The sequence below is a fragment of the Octopus sinensis genome, linkage group LG2, assembly GCF_006345805.1.
Source record: "Octopus sinensis linkage group LG2, ASM634580v1, whole genome shotgun sequence".
Classification (NCBI taxonomy): Eukaryota; Metazoa; Mollusca; class Cephalopoda; order Octopoda; family Octopodidae; genus Octopus; species Octopus sinensis.
In genome coordinates, this window is record NC_042998.1 from 146903769 (window position 1) to 146917390 (window position 13622).

General features: G+C 42.5%; 1 long non-coding RNA gene across 1 annotated transcript in view; it reads left to right on the plus strand.

Moving 5' to 3' along the window:
* The window catches only part of LOC118761938, a 21896-nt gene extending 8489 nt beyond the window's left edge, over positions 1–13407 (plus strand). The window contains exons 2-3 of the long non-coding RNA XR_004997745.1: positions 2908–2914; positions 13137–13407. This is a non-coding gene — a long non-coding RNA (uncharacterized LOC118761938). The remainder of the gene's footprint in view (positions 1–2907; positions 2915–13136) is intronic.
* Positions 13408–13622: the final 215 nt, after the last annotated feature.

Sequence of the window (13622 nt, forward strand, 5' to 3'; positions counted from 1 at the left end):
AAACCACGAGCTGGCTGTTCCCCCTGCAGTTGAGGAAGTGAGCAGAGCCATAAAAAAAATGTCCACCGGCAAATCTCCAGGCTCTGACGCCATCCCTGCAGAGGTGTTCAAGTCGGGCGGCCCTACCATGATCAGTCAGCTCACCAGCCTGTTTCAGTCGATGTGGGACAGGGAACAACTCCCTCAAGATTTCCGGGACGCAACAATCGTCCACATTTATAAGCGGAAAGGAGATCGCCAGTCCTGCGACAACCACCGAGGAATCTCCCTCTTGTCCATAGCAGGCAAGATCCTGGCCCGAGTCTTGCTTGACCGCCTTCTGGAACACTTGGAGCAAGGCCTTCTCCCTGAGATCCAGTGTGGCTTCCGCGCGGGCCGAGGGACCACTGACATGATATTCGCCGCCCGCCAGCTCCAGGAGAAATGCATGGAGCAGCACCTTGACCTCTGCATGACCTTTGTTGACCTCACCAGGGCTTTCGATACAGTCAGTCGGGAGGGACTCTGGAAGGTTATGGGAAAATTTGGTTGCCCCAGCAAATTTATTGCAATTGTCTGCCAGTTCCACGACGGAATGACAGCCAGAGTCCTTGAAGACGGCAACTCATCTGAAGTCTTCCAGGTGACCAACGGAGTCAGGCAGGGCTGTGTCCTGGCCCCAACACTGTTCAGCATCATATTCTCAGCAATGCTGTCCGACGCCTTCAGGGACTGCAAGTCCGGTATCGACATCAAGTACAGGACGGACGGGAAATTTTTCAACTCCAGAAGATTGCAGGCCGTCACAAAGGTGAGGGAGACAGTCGTCAGAGACTTTCTCTTTGCTGACGATTGCGCCCTTAACGCAATCGATGAGCAGGAGATGCAGCTCGGGATGGACAGGTTCTCATCAGCCTGTGACAACTTCGGTCTCACCGTCAGTGCCAAGAAAACCGAAGTGATGTTTCAGCCAGCCCCCGGCAAACAATACCATGAGCCTCAGATAAAGGTGAACGGACGGATCCTACGAGCGGTGGAAAACTTCACCTACCTAGGCAGCACTCTCTCCTGCAATGCCAACATAGATGCTGAAATCATCAACAGAATCTCCAATGCAAGCAGCGCGTTTGGGAGACTGCGAAAGAAAGTCTGGGAGCGGAGAGGAATCAGCCTCAACACCAAGCTGAAAGTCTACCGGGCAGTCGTGCTTGCCACCCTACTATACGGCTGCGAGACGTGGACTGCTTACCGAAGGCACGAGCGCCAGATAAACCACTTCCACCTCAGGTGTCTTCGGAACCTCCTTCACATCCGCTGGCAGGACAAAGTCCCAGACACGGAAGTTCTGAAGCAGGCAGATCTCCCTAGCACCATCACGATCATGCGCAAGGCCCAGCTGAGATGGGCAGGCCACGTCTCCCGCATGTCCGACACTCGCATCCCAAAACAGCTCTTCTACGGTGAACTCAGCCAGGGCAAACGCAAAGTCGGAGGGCAGAAGAAGCGCTTCAAGGACAGTCTCAAAGTCTCTCTCAAAGACTTCTCCATCGGAACAGAGACTTGGGAGACACTTGCTGCCGACCGCTCATCCTGGCGCAGCGCAATCACCAGAGGAGCAAAGACAGCCGAGGAGAGACGGATTCAGTCAGCAGAACAGAAACGCCAGATGCGGAAAGCCAATAGCACAGCCCCTACCCACTTCTGCCCCACCTGTGGGAGGGGCTTTCTTGCCCGGATTGGCCTCACCAGCCACCTCCGGTCTCATTGCAGCAATTCCACCAAATGATGTCAATGGTCATCTTCGAACCCGAAGGACGAACATTATTATTATTATATACTTAACTACATACCCAGAATTTTGAAAGCAAAATTTGTGACTGACGTAGTGAAAATGGTAATTTATAGTAGATTAGAAATGCTGGCTGGGAACAATAAGTAATAGGAAACGAATCTAAATGAGTCCTCATTTGCATAACTTTATAGCTCCATTTATGTGGCTGAAAGGGGTAGAATTTGAGTAGTCTGGGCATAAGAAGTGCACTCTCTAGAGAATTCATTGAAAGTAGTATTGAAGATGTTACGTATTTTGTCCCATATTGTTATGACAGCGCAACTGTTTGGTAGTAAGTTTGTAGAAAGAAATGATAAAGGTAAAAAAAAAAAAGGAATATCTTTCACAATTGTTTTTAGATTTATCTTTAAAATCATATGAAAATCTTTATTGTTTTAGAAATGGTATTCTGTATCGAAGATTCTAAGTACCCAAGAGCATTTCTGCAAGAGCCCTAGTTCAGTCATGAAAGCGGCATCATTACTTTTGCTCTATAAGTGAATGGGTTAACCTTTACTTCCGTTCTTCTAAAGTAAGTATTGGATTTCAAGAAGAGATGTGTTTCAATTTATAATCTATAACCAGCCAGAGAGTGAACATTTAAAATTCCATCAGTAATCAGAGTCAAATCTATTAAAATTAGGTCATTGACTTGACAAAATTCACAAGTTTTCGCAATTGCGAATATAAGAATATAATCATTTTTTGATGGACGTAAAATGATGGAGATAAATAATTTTAAGTCACACATAAAGATGAAAATATCTTAGTTTCATAAATCTAGATCTGTTAAAACTTGATTATTTATTGGAATAGAAATCTGTCAGAATCTTAAATTCTCTCGATCGCCGTCAGTATGATCAAATTTATAACATTTAGTGATCTCACTTCTAGAAAAATATTCGCTTCTGAGAGATTTAGAATTGGTTATTTAAATGAATAGAGATGTTGGAGAATTTAAATATCTGAAATGTTGAAATGACCACCTTTTATGACCAACATTTGACAACGTTGATTATTATAATAGAATGTAATTTACTTGAGACATTGTAATGGTGTGTGATATAAATGTTTGAAAATACCTTTGAGCGATGCAGGTGAGAAGTTGAATAACCAGTTGGCAACATCATATTTATACGAGCTCTTTCAATATTTTCTTTCTTCTGTTTGGAAAGGGGAATGTTTTCCGACATATTATAGGATCATTAAACAAGAATCTATGTAAAATAATACGATATTTAACATTTTTTCATTTATTGACATCATCTCACATAGCTTGCCTAACTTCTTGTCTGCATTACTCAAAAGCTTTTTGAAAACATTTATATGAATTTTAATAGAATTTTCAACTTCACTATGCATGTAATAACTATAATTAATTATTTCAGTGAACTGAACAAAAATCTTTCAAATTTTATAATTCTCTGAATTGACGTTATGTCATAATTTTCAGTTTTTTTTTCTGTGACTCAAGATTCCGTTTCTAGTTATATAATCCAAAGTAGATTTAATATTCTAATATCCTTTTTATACACAGAACACATAGTTTCTGTCCACATAAAATGATTTTTCTTACCGACACTTTTTCAGCTATTATCAGTCCAATATAAATTTAAAGCCAGAAGTCAGATTAAGCATTGTTAAACATCTAAGCACAGGTACGGCTTTATAAGAAGCTCGCGTTGCAACCATTTGCTTTCGAGTTCGGTCTCACTGCGCAACACCTCGAGCAAGTGTCCTAGCTCCAGGCTGATCAATGCTATGTGAGTGAATTTTGGTCGACGGAAACTATGGAAGCACGTCGTTTATATCTATGTGTGTGTCTCTTGACGTCAGAGTTTGTGTCCCCCCCCCCCTCACACAACTTGACAACCAGTGTTGGTTTGTTAACGTACCTGCACTTCAGCGGTCCAGTAAAAGAGAATGATAGAATAAATACCAAACTTTAAAAAAAAAAAGTACTGTGGGCGATTTGTTCGACCAAATTCATTCAAGGCGGTACAAAAGATAAGAGAGTTATCCCAACTACCTGCGTTCGGAGACAGTATTGTTTCGGCTTGCTAAATTTCTCATGGACGCCTTCCTTGTAGCTGTTTACAGCTACGTTCACCTACTTGTTTGATATTTAAAACGTCTTCACCTACAAACTCAATTCATTGCCGATGACACAATATGAACCTCTGATCGTTTGCTTCCCTATTCTCTTGTCTACCCTCGAATTTTTTTGTAAAGGGGATAGTGTAGGGTAGTGGTGGTGGTAGTAGTGGGGATAAAATGTTTACGATTTAAAGTGAAATATTTAACTAAGAGTTATTGTAACTTAATGAGGTGAGGGATGGGACGAAAGGAAAATGAATTCGGGGAAGAAATGTTTAGGAAGGAAATTGAGAGAGAGTTGGGGGAGACAGGCAGACAGATAGAGAGAGAGGGAGACAGAGAGAGAAGGAGCGACAGAAAGAGGGGAGACAGTCAGACATATATATATATAGACAGAAAAGGGGCGAGAGGGGTAGTGGGGATAAGAGAAGGGGAAAGGGGGAATGGGAAGAGAGATGTGAAGGGAGACGAAGAGGGAGAGATAGCGAGATACTAAGAGAGTGACACTCACTCACTCAGTCACACGCATACACACACACACACACACACACACACACACACATACACACAAACAGAGAGAAAAAAGCAGACAAGACAGAGTATGTGAATGAATGTTGAAGAGATGGAGAAGGCAAACAAAAATTAGATATAAAGGGATAAAATAGCAAAAAGTAAAGGCGAAGGAGGAGAAGGAGGAGGAGGAGACAAAAGTGAAACAAGAGATGAAGGTTTAAAGACAAGTGAATGTTTGTGGTGTATAAGAGAATGTTTATTAGTTGATTGAGTAACAGAAGAGAGCAGTTGCTTTTTTTTGTTTGTTTCTTGTTTTTCTTTTTGGTTTATTTAAAAAGGAAAAAGGCTTGTGTTTCTTGTAATGGCCTTGAGCTGTTAAGCTACACTGTATTACAGAGCTGGTACTATTTGTATATATATATGTGTGTGTGTGTCTGTGTGTGTGTATATTATATATTATATATATATATATATATATATATATATATATATATATATATTATATATATATATATAATATATATATATATATTATATATATATATATATATATATATACACGTGTGTGCGTGTGCACGCGTGTTACTTGTGTCGAGCTGCTGAAGTCTGTATGTGAGGAGTAACTTGATCAAACTGACACGTGATTTTCTGCAGGAGAGCAGAGGAAAGAATGCCGGTCTGACGCAACAGATGAAATGTTTGTTTCTTATCTTCGTTTCTTGTCTTCTTTTTGTTACTTTTAAACTGACTCACTAACAAATTTGATCTCTTCATCGCAGTTACTACTTGGCACAAACGATAAACAACATGGTGTCTCATATATATATGTGTGTGTGTGTGTGTGTGTGTACTAGTGTATATATATATATATATGTATAAATATATATATATATATATATATATATGTATATATATATATATATATATATATATATATATTATATATATATATATATATATATATATATATGTATGTACATACATACATACATACATACATACATACATACATACACATATATATAGGTTGAAAATATGTGGAAAACATAAAAAGTGGAAGAGAAATGCCTTCCTTTCACATAGCTTAATATCTTTTTATAAAGAAATTTTTTAAAAATATATATATATTTTATGGATGTAGTGATATCCACCCGGTTTTCGTTATTTAAATTAGCTTTTCAAGGGACATTGTGAAGTAATCAATTCTTGTGACAAAGGAGTGTCACTATTTTGGATACTTGAAAAATAAGAAAGAGTCTAGAGAGTGGACCAAGGGAGGTAACTGGTGGCATACCTAACTGAAGGCTCGGAATTCACATCAAAGCAAGGAGAAACATTAAGACCAACTTCGCATGTGCTTCTCAGAACCTTATCTATGTCCTAACCTGCTCAGGTTGTGGCCACAATTATGTTGGCCAAAGGAGCCTTACTTTGAGACGCAGAGTCACGCTGCATAAAGAACAGATTCGCTTTCCTCAATACAGGCAGATAGCCAGGAGTGAACATATCAACAGATGCGCAAGAAATAAAACGCTGAATTTCCATATCTTTCCATTATACCAATGCAAAAATTCAATCTCCTTACAAGAACGCTTAAACAAGGAAAACCTGTTCATACAAAAGTACAGACCACACCTTAATATACAAACTTGAACACTTCAAAAATTATACTGAAGAGTTAGTTTCCCCCTTGCCACCTATTACCTCCCTTGGTCCACCCACTAGACTCATTCTTACTTTTCAAACATCCAAAATGGCGAGACCCCTTTCCTTTGTCACAAGAATTGATTACTTCACAGTGTCCCTTGAAAAGCTAATTTAAATAGCGAAAACCGGTAGGATATCACTACATCCATAAAATATATACTCTTTTACTTGTTTCAGTCATTTGACTGCGGCCATGCTGGAGCACCGCCTTTAATCGAGCAACTCGACCCCGGGACTTATTCTTTTGTAAGCCCAGTACTTATTCTATTGGTCTCTTTTGCCGAACCACTAAGTGACGGGGACATAAACACACCAGCATCGGTTGTCAAGCAATGCTAGGGGACAAACACAGACACACAAACACACATACGCATATATATATATATATATATATATATATATATATATATATATATATATATATATATATAGATATATATATATATATAGATATATATACGACGGGCTTCTTCAGTTTCCGTCTACCAAATCCACTCACAAGGCTCTGGTCGGCCCGAGGCTATAGTAGAAGACACTTACCCAAGGTGCCACGCAGTGGGACTGAACCCGGAACCATGTGGTTGGTAGACAAGCTACTTACCACACAGCCACTCCTGCGCATATTCAAAAAAATTTCTTTATAAAAAGATATTAAGCTATGTGAAAGGAAGGCATTTCTCTTCCACTTTTTATATATGCTTTCCACATATTTTCAACTCTTAATTTTGCCACGTGGTGCATACAGAGTCTCCAGTATTTTTGCCCCTTTTATATATTTTTATATTTCTCATATATATATATACTACGGAGATGTACTTGCATAGCGAGTGACTTGATCTGAGATCGTGTGCTGGAACGAAAACAATTGCAGTGTGGAGGGTGTTTATAAGCCATTTAAGAAACACACAAAACCGTTAGATTCACTTCAACATATAAATTTAATTTGTCAAAATATTTTCGTCGCTTTGAGACCGCGACCTGTTCACTGACAAAACTTCGTGATGCAGCACGAAGTTTTGTCCGTGAACAAGTCGCGGTCTCAAAGCGATGAAAATATTTTGACAAATTAAATTTATATGTTGAAGTGAATCTAACGGTTTTGTGTGTTTCTTAAATGGCTTAAAAACACCTCCCACGCTGCAATTGTATGAGACTGGATGAAGCAACTCATTTTCTTGCTGCATTATACCACGATCATTGCATTGCAAGTATTGCATCATCATCATCTTGTACTTTTGCATCATTTTTGGGAGTTAAATTGGCTAGCATAGCTGTTGCTGAGTAAGTTTGAAATAGTCAGGTGACAGATACTATTTTTATAAGAAATTTTTCCTGGAATTTGACCCGAATGTAATTGAGATTGCCAATAAAATATCTGGATAATTTTTAGTGTTTAAGGATTAAAATTCTTTTCTGTGTACGATTCCAAGTCAATTTTCCCATAGTCTTAAGTGGGGCTAAATGAGTAATGTCTAATTTCAATAATTTCTTTTCGCATGATGCGTAAATACATCAGAAAGAGCTTCACTCTAACAGATCCTAAAGAAGCTGTAGAGAATATTTTATGTTGAGTTTTTAGATTTTGTTGAGTTTCGTTAATTTTCTATCATGTGCCATTTTCCCATTATCTATCTTCTTTCATTTGACCTAGATATTAAAATTTTTTGTTGCATTTCTGATTCTTTCTGATGTCTAACGATGAATATAAATGTATATGAGTCTTTTTTAAATGTAATCACATACAAGCACACACACACACACACACACACACACCACACACACCACCACCACCACCACCACCACCACCACCACCACCATCACACCACACCACACACAACTCATACACAGACACAGACTGGCACTCCGTCGGTTACAATGACAAGTGTTTTAGTCGACCCGATCAATGGAACAGCCTGCTTGTGAAATTAAAGTGCAAGTAGCGGAGTATTGCACAGGGACACGTAACCTTAACGTAATTCTCAGAGAGATTCAGCGAGACACAAAACGTGACAAGACTGGCTCTTTGAAATACAGCTGAGTGCACTGGAGCAGAGTGAAATAAAGTGTCTTGCGCAAGGACAAAACGCGCAGCGGGGAATTGAACTCAAGATCGTAATCCGAATACCCTAACCACTAACCCAAGCGCCTTCACCACACACAGATACACACACTCATGAACACACATGTGTTGGCGTACATGCTGATATCTGTTGTAGCCTGTTGGATTCAAAGGCTGGTGGGTTGATAGTGATGATGATATGGGTTACATTGGTTTAGAAGTTAATGATAGTGGTCAGGTATTCTTGGTGGTGTGGGGTTATATTGTTCTTGCTAATTGTATTGCTGTGGCTCTTTAGTCTCAAGTCAAACCTCATATACTTAAGATCAAAGACATTTCATTCAACTTTTAAAATACAATAGAACCAGTTCAATAGTAACGTTTTCCTTTTATGGTAAAATATGGACCTAATTCAATAAAATTATGAAGGTTACTCTGATTACTCTGCATAAATACAAAATATTTAATTTTTTTTGTAGATTAAGTAGGCATAATCCGCCCCTGCCTTTCAATCTCAGTATTAAAGCTACACATAGGACTGCTGTAGTACACGATCTGCGTACATTCCTGCAACAACGTTTTCTTTACGCACTATAAAGGCAGAAGTAAATTTGCCTACAACTCAGTCGCGCGCCTGTGTTTCGCTTTTTGTGTGTGTGTTTTACTACATAAACGTCATCAACTACCTACCTTGAGTAATTACTGACGGCACGTGCCTGAGGAGATCACCACATTATATGTTTTATTTGAAACAAATTTGCTGATCTACTTCATCATATATTACTGTTGGTGATTGTGTTCGTGTTAATGATACACACACACACACATTTATGTATATATCTATGTTTTTTTTTAACACGGCATGTTTTTGAAGAGATTCTCTCCCGGATAAAAGCCACAGCATCATACTTCTCAACGATGTAAAGACGTGTAATAATAGTACATAGCTGTTTTTATTAATTTGATGCTATTTCTATTGCGTATCTCGAATTTTTAAGTGAATCAAATTCTTTACACTGATAGATTACCATGATCACATGACTGATAGATTGTTTTATTGATAGTTTATTTTATTGATCGATGAAAAACTGGACCATTGTAGGATTTTCCTTAAGAATAAAGAAGAACAGAACTAAGTACACTATTGTGTCTTTATCATCACCACAACGCTGTATTCGTGGCCAAAACTATTCATTCTTAAAGGCCAAGTTCAACTAGGTCTAAACAAGTAGATACTTGATGATGTAGGTTCCTTGTTGTATACGATGCAAAATTAGCCATTTTATGGCCAACATCAATGGTAAAATCAACTTTCACCTTCACATTATTGTTCAAGAATGAGATACATTAGGTAACTTTTACAATTGTTGAATCATTACGTGAAGACCAAACTCTCAGTGCTTTCAAAGTAACGTCTTAGAATTACGGACAAAACACAACCATCACCACAATATACACAAGAACGTTGAGTTTAGATAGGAGGAGGACATTTAAGAAGCAGTGCATTAGCAGCATACGTGCAAATAGGGTTAGGGCCGGCCCCATGGTCATTGGTGGCTCGGACAAGCTCAATTTAGATGTCCTTACAAATATTTTAAATACTTTTCGTAAAAGAGAGTAAAAACTGAAATTGTAGGAATAGTGTCCATTTAATTTTATTTATGAAATATGAGAATAAGATAATAATTTTCATGTGCGTTGAAAATCAAAACAGTGGCATACATATTCATTCTTAATACGTTTCGACAGATTCAAACGTGAATATACTAATTGTTGTATTTCGTTATCGGGGAACAAGTTATACTTTCAGAAGAATGTGTGTTCGTCATATCCACAAGGGGACTTAGAGATAAAGATTTTTCAACCATGTTGTGTTTATCTTCAGTCAAAGCTACTCCAGATCAATGAATGTAGCTAGAATTTTGTTCTTGTTTATAAAACCCATCAAACAAATTATTTATTGATACATGTTGACGTCTACTAAACTGATAATAATTAGTCATGTGTAGAGTGAACAACAAGAATCAAAACAATGACACATATTCATTCTAAATACATTCCGGCAGATTCGAACTTGAATGTGCTAATCGCTGTTGTATTTCGTCAACAGCGAATAAAATAATTATTTTAATTATTATTTTAATATCCCCACTTTGTATTTCGAAGACCCTCCCTCCTACTCAGACTTGACGCATCGTCCTTTAGCACATGGCACCCACTGTGGGATGACGTCAGCAGCTGGGGAGCTGACCGGAACTTGGGGCTGACCGGAAGAGGAAGGTGCAGCAGTGACGCGCGCGCAGGCAGGGCAGGATTTAGCCTTTTTCGATCGAGGCAGCCGAGGCAACCGAGGGAGTGAGACGCGTGAGCACGTTGTTAAGGTAGGGGAGAAGCAGCTGCTATTTCTAGTGTTTGGGTCGGGCTGCATTGAAGGGTCCATTACCGCTGAAAGGTCTCCGTCGAGCGAAGAGAAGGTAGGTGTCCTTATTTCGAATCTCTCGCATACAACACAAGCTATTTCGGCGCTCCATATAAGACATCACCACGATGGCAGCGAAAATCAGGATCGCCAGCGACATTATCAGACCCTTTAATGGTGAAGGCGATGTAGTGGCCTGGATTCGTAAAATCAGGCTGGTGGCAAGACTGTAAGGCATAAGCGATGTGGCAAGTCTTATGGCGCTGTATTTGGAAGGGAGCGCGTTGACGCTATATCTTGAGATGGACGAGGAAGAACGTCTGAGCGAGGAGAAGATAGAGCAACACCTGAGAGATGCTTACACCGAGTGTGAGTATACAGCTTTTGCCAAGCTGGGTACGATTAGATGGACAGGTGGATGGATACGCGGCAGAAGTGCAAAGGTTAGCCACGCTGGCTGGGTTTACAGGAGAAGGGCTGGAGAGAGCAGCGCGATAGGCGTTCGTAAATGGGTTCCCCGACGAGGTAGGGATTCGCCTACAACTATTGCCCGAGAGTAAAAAGATGGCGCTGAGCGAACTTGTGACTCAAGCCCGCGTGTTGACGCGACACATGGGCGGAAGGCGAAAGCGATGGCGGCAACGGAGGTGCGTAAAGACGGACGACGGCCGGAGAAAGACGTGCAGAAGCCTACCGTGCAACGACAGCGGCCGTTCTCAGATCGGTGTTTTAAATGTCAGGGGTCGCACATGGCGAGGGAGTGTATGCAACCGGGGCCCGTTTGCTATAGATGCAGGCAGACAGGGCACATCGCCCGTGATTGCGACCAGGGAAACTACTGCGGGGAAGTTGCTGCCTCTCGAACTTTCCCCGCAAACGAGTAGAGGCACTTTTGGAGACGCTGCCATTAATTGATGTCGAGGCCGAGGGGAAGACGTTCAAGGCCCTCGTGGATACGGGTTGCACGACCACCCTTGTGACTTCAAGGGTGACGAAGAAATGGAATGGGGCAAGTAGCGTCCGGGCGGTCGACGGCAGCGAAATCCGTTGCAAAGACAGCAGCAAGGTAGAGATAGTGGTGCGAGGCGCGACGCTAAGGCTGCAGGTAATTGTAGCTGAACGCATGATAGACGGGGTTGATGTGGTGATGGGGATGAACGCCATCAACCGCCTCGGTGACGTCAGTATTGTGGGAGATGAGGTCACGCTCGGAAGCGTGGGGGCGTCGTGCACTGCGAGTCAGGATCGCCAGAGAGAGAGAGAGCAGAGCCCCGCGAGGGACTGCTCCACTTACACCATCGAGGACAAAGATTTTCAGGCGGCGTTCGATGGTCAGTGGTGGACGATAGAGTGGCGATGGAAGGACGAGCCCCCGATGCTGAAAAACAGAGTGAGCTGCTACCAGCATACCCTGAAAGGTCACGCCAGGGTCAAGTTTGAAGAAGTGGAGAGGTGGATCGAGGAAGGGGCCTTTGTACCTTGGGAGGAGGAGGTAGTGGGCAGAGTGCTACCCCTGATGGCGGTGGTGCAGCCTACGAAGGGAAAAGTCAGACCGGTGCTGGACTTCAGGGAGCTAAACCAGCATATATCGTGTCACACGGGAGATGAGGCGACGGACGTTTGTGGCGAGACGTTACGTGCGTAAGACAGTCGACCAAGGCAGCGACGATTGTCGACTTGAAATCGGCATCCTTGCAGCTCCATGTGAGCGACAAACTGTGGCTATACCAGCTGGTGCGGTACAAAGGCCGGACGTACGGTACAAAAGCCGGTTTCGGACTGAATTCCGCTCCGAAGTTCATGGCGGCAGTGCTTAAGTCCGTCCTAGGGAAAGATGGCAAGATTAGAAAGGCCACCAGTTCCTACATAGACGACATTTTGGTGGACGAAACTGTAGTGCCAGCCAACGACGTAGTTAGACATCTGGAGAAGTTCGGACTGATTGCGAAACCACCGGAGTCGATGGAAGGGGGAGCTGCACTGGGGCTGAAGCTGCGAAGAGATAGATCGGGTGAGTTGGTGTTCCGGAGAGGGAATGAAATCCCAGAGCTGAGTTCCAGCGTCAGCAGGAGAGAGCTGTTCTCGGTGTGTGGGAAGTTGGTCGGTCACTACCCGATCGCTGGATGACTGCGCACAGCATGCAGTTACACTAAGAGACGAGCGGAGGGGGAGAGTTGGGGCGACAAGGTGGGAGAAGTGACGGTGGCGATGATGCAGGAAATCCTAGAGAGGACGAGAGCAGAAGACCCGGTCAGGGGGAACTGGTACGTGCCCAAGACGGAGTGCGGGACCGTCTGGTGTGATGCTAGCAGTATAGCGATAGGGGTTGTGTTGGCGATCGAAGGCGCTGCGGTGGAGGACGTGGCCTGGCTTCGGAAAGCAGATGACTTCAACCACATCAATGTCGCCGAATTAGACGCGGTGCTGAAAAGGGTGAACTTGACCCTGAAATGGGGGCTGCGCTCAATTGAAATCCGGACAGATTCGGCCACTGTGCTTGGCTGGGTAGGATCGGTGATCACCGGTGAAAGGAGAGTTCGGACGAAAGGTGCCGCAGAGATGTTGGTGAAGCGCCGTCTAGGAGTTCTAGGAGAATTGATTGCCGAGTTCGGACTGAAGCTGAACGTGGTTTTCGTGCCTTCAGAGAAAAACAGGGCGGACGCACTGACCAGGGTGAAAAGGACGTGGTTGGCGGAACCGGAGGAGGCTCGGAAAGGGATAGCTGCGGCGTGTCGGTTGGATGACTCTGAACTGAAGAAACTGCATGCTATGCATCACCTGGGTGTGGACAGGACCCTGTATCTGGCGAAGAAACTTGATGCTTACGTCACTAGGAGAAGGATCCGGAAAGTGGTCGGGAGCTGCGACAGGTGTCAGTCCCTGCTCCGTGTGGGCATGAGCAAGGAAACCTTTCGGTGGAGCACAACTGGAAAAGGCTAGCTGTGGATGTGACGCACTGCCGTCAGGGAATGTATCTCTCCATGGCCGACTGCGGGCCGGGCCGGCTGGCCATTTGG